Raw genomic sequence first — 17079 nt, forward strand, 5'->3', positions numbered from 1 at the left:
GGGAAGCTAATACATGACACATCAGGCCACACAGGGCTCTGCCTGCAAGCACTCACACTTCAAGATGCAGGTCCTTAAAAGGAGTGCCTGAGTGGTGAGAGCAACTGAGTGCTCAGCTACCAAACAAAAGATTGGAGACTGAAGGCAACCTTAGAAGAAATCATCCAACTTCTGAAGTTAGCCAATGAAAATCTTACGGAGTATAATTTTACTCGGAAACCACATATGGTCATCATATAGAATCATATGGTAGGCAAAATGATTGATATTTACCAAACTATTAACTAATTGAGATAGAAGGAGCTCATTGGTAGCCAATCATTCATGCCATATTCATGAAAGCACAAGGGGCTTTCAAAAAGGTCATGAAAAATGGAATAAAGATAATGGAATTTATCCATGAAACTTTTGAAGCTACTGCATATCTGTTCCTAATAGATTATGCTAAACAGAATAATGTAATACATTTGTATTCATTCCTCAAATATTGTACATCTTAGAAATCTTTAGGATACCTGTTCAACTTCTATGAAAATTCAGGAAGAATATTAAGCTGTTTACATATAACATCTCTCTTAAAGATCTATTAAAGTTGACATTAATTTTATTCTCTAGCTATGGTAAAGACACCAGTTAGGTTACAGTATATTTGTATGATTCACAACAAACTTGATAGCTGAAAACTAACAGAATGTCTATTGTTCTGGGTCCTGTAATTTTACAAATTCAACTGTGTGGTTTGTCATATTATGGTTAGAAACTCAACCTTATTTTTTACTTTAGAGTTTTCCATCTCTGAAAGATTTCCAACTTACATAGGTTCTGGCTTTCCTGTGTGTGTACATGCACACGTGTGCCTTGCTTCATTTTTGATGTCCCTGAGCATTACAGATGGTTAACATGGATAGATGTTCATGGAGAGACTGGAAGTTTGTGTCTCCTCAAAGTCTCCAGGGATGAAAGCCTGAGTGATGCACTTTGAGAAACCAGTCACTGAAACCCCTATGCAACATCCCTGTGCTCTGACACACCAGGAGTCTCCAGGAGTTGGTGTGGATTTGATGGCATCTGCTTGATTTGATTCATTTCTAGGGGGGGAAATGAATTCTGGCCTCATTTGCTACCCTCAAGGCTGGCAATTCAACTCTAGCAGCAGATCTAAGAGAGGAATATGAGGCTGATTGCTCCTGTATAGATCTCAGATACCTATAGAGGAACACTATGAGTCAGAATTGACTGTGTGGCAGTGAGTTAGTTTTGGGGAGTTAGGGTCAATGAATGTTTCTAGGTGGCACAAACCGATTGGACGGTTCCACTCAGGATTGAGGAGGTAAACTCAGCCTGCATTACGGTGGAAGAACAGATCTGCCTCGACTATCATGATGCTCCAGAAACACTATGGAACTGTTCTGCTATATAACACATGGCACAGCCGTGAGATGGAACTAACTCCATGGCACCTAACCAAATGGGAAATTGAACATGATGAGTGCATATCCTGTCTATGTATGCACATGGATATTGTGTTGAAAATATGACTAAATGAGAAACAAACACAATTCCCATTAAGAATCACCATGTCTATAATGAACAACATGTCAGTGTGGCCCATCTAAATTAGTCCGTGAAGAAGCCCTACTCCTCCAATGGTTAAAGGACTGGGAGGTCCATGAAATGAAAGCAGTTGTGTTCCATGAGGTGGCCATCTGGTAACACATGATTATAGCCTAGAAACCCCAAGGAGGAGTTTAAGGTGCTATGGCATCACTCACAGAATCCACTGTAGCACAGTGGACAAAACAGGCCTCTGATCAAGAACACGTGGATAAATACTAGACTATTCAAGCATTACCATGCATGGGCACAGAGGAAATGGTATCTTATTTCAAATAAGATCCTGTCTTACTATATATAAGAGTTATATATCTGGATGTTACCTTGTATTAGAAAAAATTATGACATATTTTTTTAAATGAAGAGCTAGTAGTAGGACACATTTCTTGAACAGCAAATGCAAACAAATTGAAAAAACAGCTAACTTATGAAAAAAGTCAATCAAAATTTACATACTTAGAATTTGCTTCCAAGAAACTGTTATGTCCAGGTCTGAAGATTAATCAGGGCCACACAGAAAAGGATCAAATGCAAAGCTTCACTGGAGCTGGCCGCCAGGACACAGCTGGCGCTCAATCCATCTGGCCCCAAGCACACCACTCGAACTCTGGTTTACACAGCAAGAAACCACGAACGGGTGGGAATACTTTTCTCCTCCGATCACAACAGTACTCGCTGACTAAGGGGGATGGAGCAGCTAGGGAACTTCCTGCTGGTATCCAACATGGGCATGGGCAGCAGCCCACTAACATTTTGAATCTGGTGGGTCTGGGGACCAATGCAGCAATAGCAAGCTTAAACAATGGAAAAGTAGAGAGGCAAGTGTCAGCAGGTTAGCAAATGAGACTCAAGGTCCTTTAGTCAAAGTATGCAGCCCCTAGGATGTGGATGTATGTCCACCATTAATGATTTTAAAATAAGTCATGTGGGGAGAGGGGTGGGGTGGGGGATGGGGACCAACTCAGTTAAACATGAGCAAGAAAATACAGAAGCTAAATTCAGCTGGTTAATTAATAAACACCAGGATATTTCAAAACGTTTTCTGTATCCACTAGGATAAATGATAAATGACCGATTTAAATTCTTTGTCACTGTGAAAATAACTAGAATTTTTTAAAAGTGCTGACCTTGAGGGTATGTGCCACGAAAATACACCAATTCTGACTCATAGTGACACTATAGGATAGGGTAGAACTGCCCTGTGGATTTTCAACACTGAAACATTACAGGTGAAGAAAATCTATTATTTCTCCAGATTAATACAGAAAAGGACCTGAAAATAAATAATTGCTGGATTCTGCAAATCAAAAGGATGACAAAGGAAACCAAAATTCGCTATTAAGAAAATTAGTGGACATTAAATCTGGGCCAGCAATACTCTAAGAGCCAAGAGGGATGGCAAGGGGGTGGTGGCAGGGGTGGAAGAGCACAGTGTTAAAGAGAGATGAGCCATTAAAACAACCAATCTCTGAGGTGAGGCTTATTAGGGGACACATCCCCCCGTGGGGCTCTTCACACTCAAGTGGAAAGGTACAGCAGCAGCACACAAATCTCAGGTGCTCTATTAGAGACTAAATCTTAGCACCCTGAGAGGTGAAAACTGAGACGCAGAGCATAGATAGAATTTAGCCAGGAATGTGAAGTTAAGAAAGGCTTTATTTAAGCAGGGAAAGAAATTGCAGGCAGATTCCACAATACAAGGAGCTAGGTCAAGAAAGTCGCGCCTGGCAGTGGGACAGTGGGACTTGAATAGGGTCCCAGACAAGGAGTTTGTGTTAAGGGGAAGGCTTTTAGCACTACAGCTGCAAGGCCTTGAGTCAGGATGTCTCTGTGAATAAATCATGTTAGTTTTCTGCAGACCTGCTTCCCAGAATGCTGGTGGAAGAGGCTGTGTGGGCCCTGCCAGGAGAGAAGCTCCTCAGAATGCTGGAGGCAAGGACTGCAAAGTCCAGCAGGTCATTCTTCTGAGAAGCTGGGGCAAGGGGGCTGCAAAGTCCAGCAGGTCATCATTTTCTGAGAGGCTGGGGGAGGGGCTGCATGGTCTGGACCCATCCCAAATACTAACTGGGGTCAGTTAGTAAGGGGCTATGGATGGCAGTGTAGACTAAGCCCCCAATGAATTCTTTCTGATCATTTAGCAGCAAACAGGTGGATTAAATTTGCCCGGGGGCAGAGGAACTTGGAAAGTGGACACCATCCACCTTTCTCCAGCCAATCTCGGTCATCAGTGGGGTGGCCCGATGACTGCAATGCTGCCTCTCCTTTCAGTAAAGGCCACTCTGGGGTCCCCTTGCTCTCATGCCCGCGACCTGACATGGAAGGGACAGGCCCCAGGCAAGAACCCACCCCCAATCTCGTCTTTCTGGGGTGAGGGGTGAGCAGGAGCAGCTCTGAACAAGAAAAGAAGCCGTAGCCCGAACGCTGAGGCCTGTAGCCAGCTCAGAAAGGATTTAACTGGAATGTCCCAGGGGTCGCGGTGACCTGGAACACTGGCAGACAATAATTTCCTTGAGAACCCGGACACAGCTATGGAAGCCAGGCCTGTTCCCTGGGAATCCAGACACAGCTGGGGATACCAGGCCTGTGGGGAATTCCGCGCCTGGGATCAGCACAGAAACACAGAAATTCACTCACCCTTGGAAACACGTGTGATGCTCACTCGGATCCTTTTCAGTTAGAGGAAATGGAGTCAGCAGGAAACTGTTATCACGTGGGGAGGGGGTGGGGTGGTGTCTGTGCGAAGGGGCAGGGCCTGGAGATAATAAGGGCGGTCTGAAGGGAGGGGCCTGGAGGTGAGGCTCAGGGCTAAGGATCCATTCTTAGTGGTTTCTTCTTAGTCTGGAAATCCTGCAGAAACCTGTGCCATTTGGGTGGCCCTGCTTGCATTTGAAACGCGTTTGCATTTGAATCACAGCAACACACAAGCCCAGTCAGAAAGACAAACGGTAAAAAAAAGTGGTGGGTGGAAGGCATGCTTCCCAAGAGGGAATTTCCCCTGAGAGACTCCAGCACCTAAGGCCACAGAGACACACTTGACAGCATCTGATGCCATCTGCTCCACTTGACCACCTCTCTCCTGGCTTCCACCTGAACGCCTCTCAACCACCCAACTCAAAGAACAGGCCTAAGCTCTGTAGAATCAAGAGCCACAACGGGGAGACCCTGCACAACCTGCTTCATCCTCAGACAAGGATGTCAGGCTCTGCTCCCTGTGCTACAGCACCCAGACCCGAGACTCCTGTCCCTTGATGCATGTCCAGTGAGCAGCAAGATGGGAATTCCTGAAAATGCCACAGTTGTCCAGTTGTCATCTCCTCCTCCCCTGCTCTCTCTCTCCCCTCACTGGTAAAGATCTATTTCCCCATAATCTGTGGGTTCTGTATGACTCTTTTGATGAAACTTTCCGTGTGAATAAGTGTCTTATTTTCAGCAAGTTCCAGTCAACTAATTGTCCTTCACGGACTGTGGTTCCTTTAAAACATTTCATGTGTTGAGGTCTCTCCTTTCTATTTCTATGTCATTGAGTGTTTTTATCAGGAATGGTTGTTAGATATTGTCAAATGCCTTTTCTGCACCTATCAATATGATCATATGGTTCTTATTCTTAGTCCTGTTCATATAGTTGGTTAAATAATAGTTTTTCTAATACTGAATCATATTTGCATCCCTGGTAATAATCTCACTGAATCCAGTTGAAATATGAACTCAAAGTCAAGGATAGGGGCTCTCAAACTCAATCCATCCCATTTCCACAAATGTAGAGATACACTGCTCTGATATATGATCTAATCACTATTCTAATCCAATAAAATTATGTAATCATCAAATATGCTACTTTATTGTTAAAACACCAGTATAATGTATCCTGTTGTGATGTGTTTTATAAATAATTTTACCCCATATACTCTGTAGTCTTAAAATTTTCTTTTATAGTTTCTCAGGCATTAAAGTAATAAATAAATAAATAAAGTTTCTCATACCAATCTACTACCCTTGTTCAATTTTGTCCTTGATTATTGCTTCATCTTGCAGGTATTTATATTAAAATCATGATTATATATATTCAACAATGATTCTGGAATGATTATTACTTTACTGCATATTTTAAAAAGAAACATTAACATTTCAGTACTTATACAAGGGAGGTGGTTGTTAGGGGGTCACTCAGTGAGTTCCAAATCATAGTGACCCCGTGTACCACAGGGAGAAACACTGTCCTGTCCTGGATCAGCCTCAGAATTGTTCTTGTATTTGAGCCTGTTGTTTTAGGATTTGTCAATCTAAAAAGTTTTTCTCTTGTTTGCTTCCCCTCTACCAAGCACCATGGTTGAAGTGATTTATCTCTTGTATTTGCCTCTAGTTTGCAAATACACAAACACACTAAGGTTTTACTTATATGGCATAACAGAATGCATTTAAAAGAACAATAAAGTCAGAGCTGCCATGTGAATTGTGACTCATAGAACCATAAGGAGCAGAGTAAAAGCTCCGTAGGCTTTTGTTTTTTGTATTTTATAAACCATAATGTTTCATCTTTACCACAGCAGGTAGTGTCCTTATAAAAATAGTCCAAAACGAGACAGGTGATGTAGTGGTTAATTTTTGTGGTCTCAGACATAGATAAGCTCCACATGGAAGTTAAAGTGTTCTAGTGTATTTGAGTATCCAAGAGATGAAGAAAATATTCCGTTTATTTCGTATAAAATTAAAATTGTGTTGTGTGGTACGAGGTGGGGGGGGGGTGCCAGTCCCCCACCAGTAATTACGGGTTCAGTAAGCACAATTGCATGGTTGAGATATATAAGTAGTATATTAAAGTCATCAAGAACATGAGAGCTAGAAGAGAGAGTCAAATAATGGAGTCAGACACACATTTCATGGTAGCATTGCTCACCTCAGCCCTGCCTGGTGGTTCATGTGGAGAGAGGGGGAAGGGAAGGAGGAGAGGAGGAGCTGAGAGAGAGAGAGAGAGAGAGAGAGAGAGAGAGAGAGAGATCTATCATAGCTAACCCAGGCCTAAATACCTTTTGGGGGCATGCAAGCCCACTGATCACAGGTAAACACATATGTCACAGGAAGAATTGGCACTATAGGTTCTACAGCAGTTAGAAGGGGTGGTCTAGGGACATACACCAATAGGAAGAGGAGGGATTGGGGTATACATGTGACAAGATGGGCGGATCCTAGATTTAGGATGACCTGTTCTCTGGATCTCCATAGGAGCCATTATCAGTAGGGTGTGAACTCCACCTGCAGGAACCAAATCAATGACTGCAGGCCTGTCCATTTTCCTTAACAGCAGGGAGCTGGGCCTACTCCCTAGTGACTGACTCTCTTCAGGGAGGATGTCTGTAAGCATCCGACCTCCCCCCACAGTGTTGATATGGTAGATGTATATTAATTGTCTTTCCTGGCCCTATGCACAGCTGTGAGGATTGTAAGACAAGGATTGTAAGAGACCATTTTTAAGGTGACTGAGGAATTGTTAGGTTTCTCTCTCCGGCCTAAATCTCAGCCTCGGTCCTTAGCTCTACGCGAGAAAGATTTCACGCCGAAGCCGGGCTCGTGATCCAAGTGAATTTAATGAAAGCTCAAGGAAGCATCAGGTTTTACGCGGCACCCATAGGATTCCTTTGACCATGCGGCCTGGCAGAGACTGCTCCGGGACACGCAAGGATCTCTCCCTTCCCACGAAGACGACCAGACCATCCAAGCAAGACAAGACCAAAAGACCAAGAGCCCAAGAGCCCAAGAGGGCCTCTCCCTTCCGGCCCTGCCTTTTAAAGGGTTCCTGGGGGAGGTGTGGTGAACGACCCCAGGTCGATTCCATTGGCTGAATTGCAATCACCCAGCCCAGGTGGGCTGCTCCAGGTGTAACGCCCATCCAAGCCCACCAGCGGGAAAATCCAGCTTTTGTCTTTTGCTGGCTCTCCTGGGCATGCGTAAATGGACTTCCCAATTTCCTAGGCTAAGCTACCTAACAGAATCACCTTAAAGCGTCTGGGGTCTTAAAGGCTTGAAGATAAACAAGCGGCCATCTAGCTCAAAAGCAACAATGCCCACATGTGCGATCACAAGGTGGCAAAGGGACCAGGTATAAGGCAACATGCAAAAAAAAAAAAAAGAATATATACACACACACACACCATGGTGAATGAAGGGGGATGTGCAGAGTGGAGACCCAAGGCCCATTTGTCGGCCACTGGAGATTCCCTCATAGAGGGGGTTAGGAGAGGAGTCAGGGTGTGATGTAGTACCGATGAAGAACACAGCTTTCCCCCAGATCCTGCATGCTTCCTCCCCCCAACTACCATGATCCGAATTCTACCTTGCAGGACTGGATAGGGCAGAGGTTGTACACTGGTGCATATGGGAGCTGGAGGCACAGGGAATCCAGGGTGGAAGATACCTTCAGGACTGGGGTGTGAGGGGTGATGCTGGGAGAGTGGAGGGTGAGTGGGTTGGAAAGGGGGAACTGATTACAAGGATCCACATGTGACCTCCTCCCTGGGAGAGGGACAGCTGAGAAGGGGGGGAAGGGAGACTCCGGATAGGGCAAGATATGACAAAATAACAATCTATAAATTATCAAGGGCTCTTGAGGGAGGCGGGAGCAGGGAGGGAGGGGGAAAAAAGAGGACTTGATGCAAAGGGCTTAAGTGGAGAGCAAATGCTTTGAAAGTGATTAGGGCAAAGAATGTATAGATGTGCTTTATAGCTTTATACAATTGATGTATGTATATGTATGGATTGTGATAAGAGTTGTATGAGCCCCTAAAATATGTAAAAATATATATATATATAATATATTCTTATTGCTATATATACGATGTGCACATTAAAATGCTTAAAGGGTTTTGTGAAACTGCGGAAGTCGAATATCTGAAAATACTTGGATACAGTAAAATGTGCTGGTTAGCTGTTTGGCCCGCTGTCAAAAGAATTTTGAAAATATATGATCCTTTGAAATCTTACTTTCTATCACAGGATAAATGTCCTAGAATTTTAGAAGAATTTTTTTAAAAGGAATCTTCAAACATTTAGCTAGAGTTTTCACACAATCAAGCAGCTCTTTTTCAAAATACTATAAAACTTATTAAAGGTGACAAAATTTTGGTAATCGAAGTAGCAAATGAAGTTAATAATTTAGAATTTCAGTGGCAAGAGCAGTTAGAGAATATTTTTCTTCCGTTAACAATCCATAATAGTATAAGCCAGCTAGAAGAGCACGGTGCAATAAATCGTGCAGATATCATGAATCACGCTGAAAAGTTCTATAGTAACTGCATGGATTATTTAGAAGAGTAGACAGTACATTATAATGATATTGAACATTTTCATTGGGTTTCATTAAAACAAGAACTTAAATGGAATTATGTGCAAAAATCATTCGATCATATTACTCAAAATTTCCCATATAGTATTATTTCTGAAAACGATCTTTTTAATGAGGTATTGTTAGGTAGCTTAGCCTAGGGAATTGGGAAGTCCATTTACGCATGCCCAGGAGAGCCAGCAAAAGACAAAAGCTGGATTTTCCCGCCCATGGGCTTGGATGGGCATTACACCTGGAGCAGCCCACCTGGGCCTGGTGATTGCAATTCAGCCAATGGAATTGACCTGGGATCGTTCATCACACCTCCCCCAGGAACCCTTAAAAGGCAGGGACCAGAAGGGAGAGGGGCTCTTTGTCTTCTGTCTTGTCTTGCTTGGGCGGTCTGGTGGTCTTCGTGGGAGGAGAGAGATCCTTGCGTGTCCCGGAGCAGTCTCTGCCAGGCCTCATGGTCAAAGGAATCTTATGGGTGCCGCGTAAAACCTGATGCTTCTTTGAACTTTCATTAAATTCACTTGGATCACGAGCCCGGCTTCGGCGTGAAATCTTTCTCGCGTGGAGCTAAGGACCGAGGCTGAGATTTAGGCCGGAGAGAGAAACCTAACAGTATTATTATTAAAAATATATTGATAAGGAAAAGGTTAAACCTTGGGCATCAGCAAAACTCACAATAGAGAACAAATGGTTAGAAATATTTCATCATTTTGAAACAAACCATGTTCCATACAATAATGCACTAAAAATTGTGAAATACCTGCTGTCCTTACCAGGAACTAATGCTGCGACTGAATGTGTTTTTTCTATGTTAAATAAAGTGTGTACATCAGAAAAATCACAATTAAGTGTTGAGACTTTGAAAGCAATTTCATGTGTGACATAATTTTACAAATTCTTGGGATAAATTTCATGACCTTTTAAACAACGACAGCAATCTACTCAAAAACTTCAATCAAATGAGAAATATGTCCATGAAAAAAATACTATACATAATTTTAATGTGTTATATTTGTAAATTGTACTTATGTTGAAATTTGAAAATATATATTACAATACTGTTTTTGCATTCTATGATCGCTTCTCGGCCTTTTGGCTAAGATCAAGTGTAGTATCTGTTCTTATCAGTTTAATATCTGATACGTTCTCTATCCGAGGACAATATATTAAATGGATTTTTGGAGCAGGGAGTTGGAATAGGAGCTTGCTCCGTCCCCTCCACGCATCGACCTGGTATTGCAGTGCTTCCAGGAATGGTGCACCAAAAAAAGAAAGAAAGAAAGAAAGAAAATTTTTGTTGCTCCATATAGACCAAATTTTTATTCAAGAACCCAAGAACCTCCCCCGCCCCCCACCGACCTTCCCCATCGGTCACTTTATCAATTATGCTGGAAACTGAGAGCAGCATAGTAAAAGCTTAGACAAATAGACATAAGTTAAGAAGCAGACTAAGACTTGAGACAAGAGAAAAGAGGGAAGAAACTGTTGTTGCTGGTTTTTAAATTGCAATATGCTTTCTTCCAGAGTTGATAAGGAACACATTCCCAAGGCAGAGAAATTCATTCTATCTCAGTGTCCAATAGAAATTGTCCTCTGTCAAAAGTCTTTTAAGCCCTTTTTTTCTGTGGTTGCCTGATGATCACTGACTACTTTTCATTGTGAGTCCAAATTCTGCTTTTTCACTTGCTGTTTCAATAGCAATGATAAACAATCCTGGCCACACTAAAGATTGGGAAGGTAAAAATCTTGTGGATCATTGACTATCAAGGACAGACCAATGTACATAAGGTATTGAATGGGACATTAGATGAATTCAGATGAAGAAAAGACAACCCATGTGATTATAGGTGAAACAATGAAATAGATCAGAAACCTCCTCAGCTAATTTAAGGAGGTGTTCTTTCTCTCTGAATTGCTAATTTCAATCACTCAGTGATGTGTTCAATTGTCCCTAAGACACGGCCCATTTTTATCAGGTGTGTGCTCACTTTATTACCTCTGTCTACTTAGAACTGTTCTTAAAGGAAAGACTTAGCCCATTCAATTTTTTTGTTTTGTTTTAATATGATGTTCTTTTCCTGAATTGCTAATTAACAAAAGTCTAAGAAGTTGGGAAGCAAGCCCTCCACCCACCACTTTTCTGTCAGGTTGTCTTTCTCTCCAGGCTTGTGTGTTATTGTGATTCAAATGCAAGGTGTTTCAAATGCAAGCCGGGTCACCCAGAGTGAAGAGCTTTTAGCAGAACTTCCAGACTAAGAAGATACTAAGAAGGGAATGGTTGCCACTCCAGGCTTTGAGCTTCACTTCCAGGCCCCTCCCTCCAGGAGGCCCTCATTACCTCCAGACCCCGCCCCTTGGGAAACACCCCACCCCTACCCAGGTGACACAATTTCCTGCAGAACTCACTTCCTCTGACTGAGAAGGTGCAGCCTGAGCGTCCCCCAAGAGTAAGTGAGTCTCTGTTTCTATGCTCAACCCAGGCTCTGAGTCCCCTACAGACCCTGCATCCCCAGCTGTGCCCCGATCCCCACGGATATTACTATTCCTGCATCCTGTCTGCCTGAGTTCCAGGTCGCCACGACCCCCTGGCATATTTCCAGTTAAATCCTTTCTGAGCTAGTTACAAGCCTCTTTGCCTTAGGTCATGGGAATATGCCGGTCCCCTTTTCCTGCCCAGAGCCCCTCATTCACCCTCACATCTCACACCAGAAAGGCCTGATTGAGGGTGGGTTCTTGCCTGGGGCTCGTTCCCTCCTTGTCAATCTTCAGGCAGGAGAGCAGGGGACCCCAGCGTGGCCTTTACTGCAAGGAGAGGCCAGCCTTGCAGCCATCAGGCCACTCCCCTGATGACCGAGGTCTGTATTAGAGCTTAACTTCTCAGCACCTTGCTTTTGCAAAAGGGCACAGTAGCAGTGACAGCCCCAGATCCCCGGATAGATTTAGTCCTCACATAGGTTGCAGAACCCCACACAGAGGAAGCTTCCATGGAGTGCTTTCTGTCTAGGAAGCAAGGTTGTAGGTAACATGGCCCTCAGGCAGAGGGCTTTGGAGTGTGAATTACCTTCATCTCTCTCCAGGCAGCTGGGGAGGGCGGTCTTGCTTATAAGCTTACAAGCCTGTGTGTCCTTGATGGAGGTAACCAAACGAGACTGTACAGGGGTCTCAGAGGCCCTGGACCAATATTAAAGAAGTGTCTGTCATTGTGATGTATTGATTGGCCACCAATCATGCTTTTATGACCATTTCCTTTGCCCCTCCCCTCCCCCACACCCTCTTTAGCTGACATCTCAATTGTGAACCTGGGAAGCCATTTCCACTTGTAGGTGGCTTCCCTCACCCAGATGATGTGTTTGTGTCTTTGTGCTGCCTGTATCTCTTAAGAGTTAACAAGTGTTCCCTTTAAACTACACTGAAAATGGGTCTCCAGAACAGATCTGTCCTGTGTGTGCCTCCTCACTCATTTCTGCCACCAGAAACTAGCTTGTGCTCTGTTACAAACTGCAAAAGGGACTCCAATCTCAAACATAATTTAAGGAGAACATTTATTAAGTCATAATAGAGACAAAGAATACAAAGACACAAACAGAAGTCACCCGGATGAAGGAGATCATTAGTGGAAGTCAAGGTGTTTTACATGAACCGGACAAGAACAACTCAGTCTCTGGTAAGAAGCTAAACAGTTTATTTAAGGGGGACCGAAAAGAGAAAAAACCTGTGCAGGGACCAGCTCCCTGAAGAGAGGGAGAATGGCTGGTCTCCATCGCTCACGGACTTGGGTTTTTATAGGGGGGGTAAACAATGGGGCCTTTTCAGCTGTGCAAATATGCAAGAACAGAAGCAGACTTTGCAGTTAGCCTTGACATTTTAAAATCTTTTTTTTTTCCCTTTGAGATAAATGTGTGGCCTTATCTTGCAGCTGCTATTTTCTGGCAAATGTTTGCTTGACCTTAACCTCAGGGGAATTTCCATAGCTTGACACAAAATGGAGACTGCTACGAGATGGTTCCACTTAGGCTAACTATCACATTCCTCCCTGTGGTTATTCCACCTGTGAATCTTCCAGGTGCAAGCGTTCACAGGGCTGTGGAAAGGGTTCACTCTGGCCTACCCGGTCATATGATTTACTTGGTACCAACAACTTGACAGATTGCACTCGGTCTTGTACAAACTGCACTAATTTATTGATGATTAGCGGGCCACAAGTTAGTCCTATTAAAAGCAAATGCAGAGGGCCTACTAGGCTGGAGGTTAGGGTGGTGAGTCATGGAGACCAGCTAAACATTTGCTGTCTTGGCTTTTTCTGTTTTCTTCTCGCTTGCTTAATTTTTTTTCTGACTAAAGCTAAGGTATTTTGATTATTCCTGAATGCTTGGCATAAAAGCAGCAAGTTTCACCCATAGCCATACAAAGGCCGCCTTGCTTAAGAAATAAAATGTTTAATCCTCGCCTGTTTTGTAATACTACTTTAGCAAGGGAATTGAGGGATTTTTCTAGATAACTGAAAGACTTCTTCAAATCCAGTAAATCATTATCGGTTCGCTCACTTAAAATTTTATAATTTTCATTTCCTTGTATAAAGGCCACCATTCCTACTGATGCTGACCCAGTTACACCTAGTCCCACAAATAAAGGAACCAAAATGGGGGCTCTTTTGACTCTGGAATAAGTGTTAAAATGCTGCCACCCAGCTTCCCCTGAATACAGAAATACTTGGGGTAAAATATGAACCAATATACAAAGTCCTTTGTGGTTAGAGGTGAGTAAGGTTGTAGAGAACAGGCAGGGAGTGATTCCAGTAGAACAAGCAAACCACATTCCTGGTGTGGCTTCTAACGGAAGGGGTTCCTTGGAACTGGGTATAACAAACACTGGCACAATACTGACTGTACCGTTGGGGTTTCCAGCTGGTTTGGTAACAGTGTCCTTTCCCTTGTCAGTCTTCCAGAGTTAAGGTGGACCTTTCCCCAGCTTCCTTCCACCTGCACACACTACTGTTATTTTTATCATTGGACAGTGTGATGTTGGCTACTGAGGAGGTATCGTTAGATCCAATTCCTACAAAGTAGGGTGGTGCTGGGTTACGACATAGCCAACCATCCCTGGTGAAGTTTGGGTTAGTAGCATTTATAAAAGCCAAAAAAGCGTTCTAGGGTTTTTACTTCTAACACAGAGGGAGAATGGCTGGTCTCCATCGCTTCCAGACTTGGGTTTTTATAGGGTGGGGTAAACAATGGGGGCTTTTTAGCTGTGCAAGCAAGCAAGCAAGAACAGAAGCAGACTTTGCAGTTAGCCTTGACATTTTGAAACGTCGTTTTTCCTTTGAGATAGATGTGTGGCCTTATCTTTCAGCTGCTTTTTCTGGCAAATGTTTGCTTGACCTTAACCTCAGGGGAATTTCCATAGCTTGACACAAAATGGAGACTGCTACAAGGTGGTTCCACTCAGGCTATTACACTTTGTCTTTCCCTCCAAATGAATGCGCAAGGCCATGCAAATAAGGTATACGAAACTAGAACAAGTGGGACACACACACACACCAGCCCCACCTTTACGGCCATGCGAATAAGGTGTATGAAACTAGAACAATCTAAGCATGGCGCCCTCCACCAAGTCTGTGCAGGGCAGGGCCGGAAGTGCGTGTCACCAGCGTCTGGCGTCTATTTTGGCCTTTGGCGGCCGCCTTAGTCACACACACCATCCCTGGACACTCCGAGCTGCAGCGGGAGTTTGAGGAGGGTCCTGAGCACCGCCAGGGCGGTGGAGCCTTTGGGAAGTAAGTGTAAGTTGTCGGGACGACGGTGAGAGAGGAGAACAAGTGTGTTTCTGTCTCTGAAACAGGGCGAGCGACGCGCCGACGTGCGGCGTCAGGACCCGGGCTCCTGAGGGCGAGGCTGGGCAGAGGAGCTCGGTGGGCAGCAGGCGGGAGCCATGCTTTCTGGGGTCCGACGGGGAGAGCACCCACCGCAATCGCCTGGCTGTCCTGCCCGTCAGGGCCAGAGGGCTTTGCACCTCTCCCTGAATGACAGAATTCACTGGATGGACAACCGCTTATAATTGTATTAGAGCTTCTTAAATTCTGAGCGCTCAATTTGCAAAAAGTGGTGGCCTCAGTGGTTACAGATTGGGATGCTAACTGCAAGGTCAGCAGTTCAGAATTACGAGCCACACCTGGACAGAAAAGCAGGGTTTCTACTCTTGTCAAGAGTTAGTCTCAGGAACCCACCCGGGGCAGTTCCAACTGCTCCTAAAAGGTCGCTATAATTGGAATCCACTAAATGGCAGTGAATTGGGTTTTAGGTTTCTATTGCTGATGACAGTGATAACAGTGTCCATTTGCTGCGCCCCACTTTGATTAAGCCGCCATTAAATTCTCTCTGATCATTAACGAAGTATATAGATCATCCCTCCCACTGGGAAAATGCATTAGAAAGTAGATCGTCTTAACTCTGCAGCCAGCCCTCTTTGCGGGCCTGCCTCGGTGTATGCCTGATGGAGGTCACCTTACTGAAGACAGAACAAGGGACATTGTCGTGACTGTTGCCTTGACTGGCTTTGTATGAAAGCCCTGGACCAGTCTTGTAAGTCCTTCTATTGAATGAGGTGCATGTCCTACTCATGGTGCCTTTCCTGCTTCTGAAGTCCCACCTGTACCTGTGATGTATTGATCTGCCACCAGTCATGATCTGTGACATGCCTTTTGTTCTATGCCCTGTTATCCAGGGTCCAGGCTGTGAATCCTCAGGTGTTATTTTGACCTCGTGCTAATGGTCTCCCTTATCCATATGGTGTGTGTCTCTTGTTGTCTCTTAAAGTTCAATAAATGTTCTCCTTAAATTATATTTGGCATAGGGGTAACTTTTGTACCCTAATACACAATTTGGATCCTAAATGACTCAAGATACAGTTCTACTTTGGGACAGCATCTTGACAGCCATACCTGCAGCTAAAGTGCGGCCCTGCAGCCCCTTGGCTTCTGTCCTGAATGGGCAAGTGTTACAAAGGTCTTTTAGTTCTGCAGATAAGTGCCCACTCTGTCCCTTAGACTCATGGACCTCTGTATAGGTTGGCAGATCTGGTTCCCCAGATAAATACTCAGATGTACACCACTTCACGTATTAACCTCCTGCCCAGAGGCACTCAGCTCTCTTGTTCCGTGGCCTCGGAATTGCACTGCTCTGTTTCAGTCTCTTGGTTCTGCAGCCACCATGTCTCTGTTGCTGCTTCTCCCCATCACTTCCTCTCTTGTGTCACAGCTGCCTGTCTGCTGGACTGAAGAGTTTCAGTGCAAGGATCTGAGTTTCAAAGGCCCCTACTCCTGGTTCTTTCTCTTTTTTCGATGGTAGTGAGATCCCAATTTCTGTCTGAGAAATTTCTCAATTAAACCTAACAGGATGTCCAATGTGACTCATTTCCAGGTTGAGTTTTCAGGCAGCTTACTTGCATAGCCCCAAGTCTCAAGGGTACCAATCTATTGTTTGGCAATTTTCACAATTCTCTTAAACCAAAAAAACCAAACTCATTGCCATCAAGTTAACACTGACTTATAGCGAGCCTGTATGACAGGGTACAACTGCCCCACGTGGGTTTCCAAGACTGTCACTCTTTAGTGGACTAGAAAGCCATGTCACTCGTGAAAGAAGAAATCCCCATCTTTCGTTCTAGGAGAAATTGGTGGTTTCCAACTGCTGACCTTGCTGTGAGAAGCCCAACAGTAACCACTATGCCACCAGATCTCCTTTTCCTCATTCACATTGTCAGATGACACACCCACCTAAACATTTGGAAGGAGTTAAGGGACCATCTCTAGAAAGACGTACAGGTCAACTAACTGCATTGGGTTACTGCAAATAATACTACAATTAAAATGTCATTTGTCTTGGAGTTCAAAAGTGCACTCACTTTGGGGGGATATTTACTTCTTCATTCTTATATACATACATGTATATAGATTTTAAACTAATAGATGATGTATAAGTGTTTAATTTGGAGCCCTGGTTTTGACATGTGTTAAGTGTTGGATTGCTAACCTCAAGGTTAGAGGTACAAACTCATCAGCTGCCTGCCGTGGCTTTCTAGTCTCAGAAAGTATAGAACAGTTCTCCTCTGTCCTATCGGTGCTTATATGTGTAACTCTCCTT

The 17079-nt window shown here is 44.0% G+C and overlaps 1 non-coding gene across 1 annotated transcript; it reads left to right on the forward strand.

The window, feature by feature from the left end:
- Positions 1-10017: 10017 nt before the first annotated feature.
- LOC142443894 (U2 spliceosomal RNA) lies at positions 10018-10208 on the forward strand. Its single transcript, XR_012783620.1, has one exon. It is a non-coding gene; the product is annotated as a U2 spliceosomal RNA (small nuclear RNA).
- Positions 10209-17079: the final 6871 nt, after the last annotated feature.

This window comes from Tenrec ecaudatus, chromosome 3 (assembly GCF_050624435.1).
Source record: "Tenrec ecaudatus isolate mTenEca1 chromosome 3, mTenEca1.hap1, whole genome shotgun sequence".
Classification (NCBI taxonomy): Eukaryota; Metazoa; Chordata; class Mammalia; order Afrosoricida; family Tenrecidae; genus Tenrec; species Tenrec ecaudatus.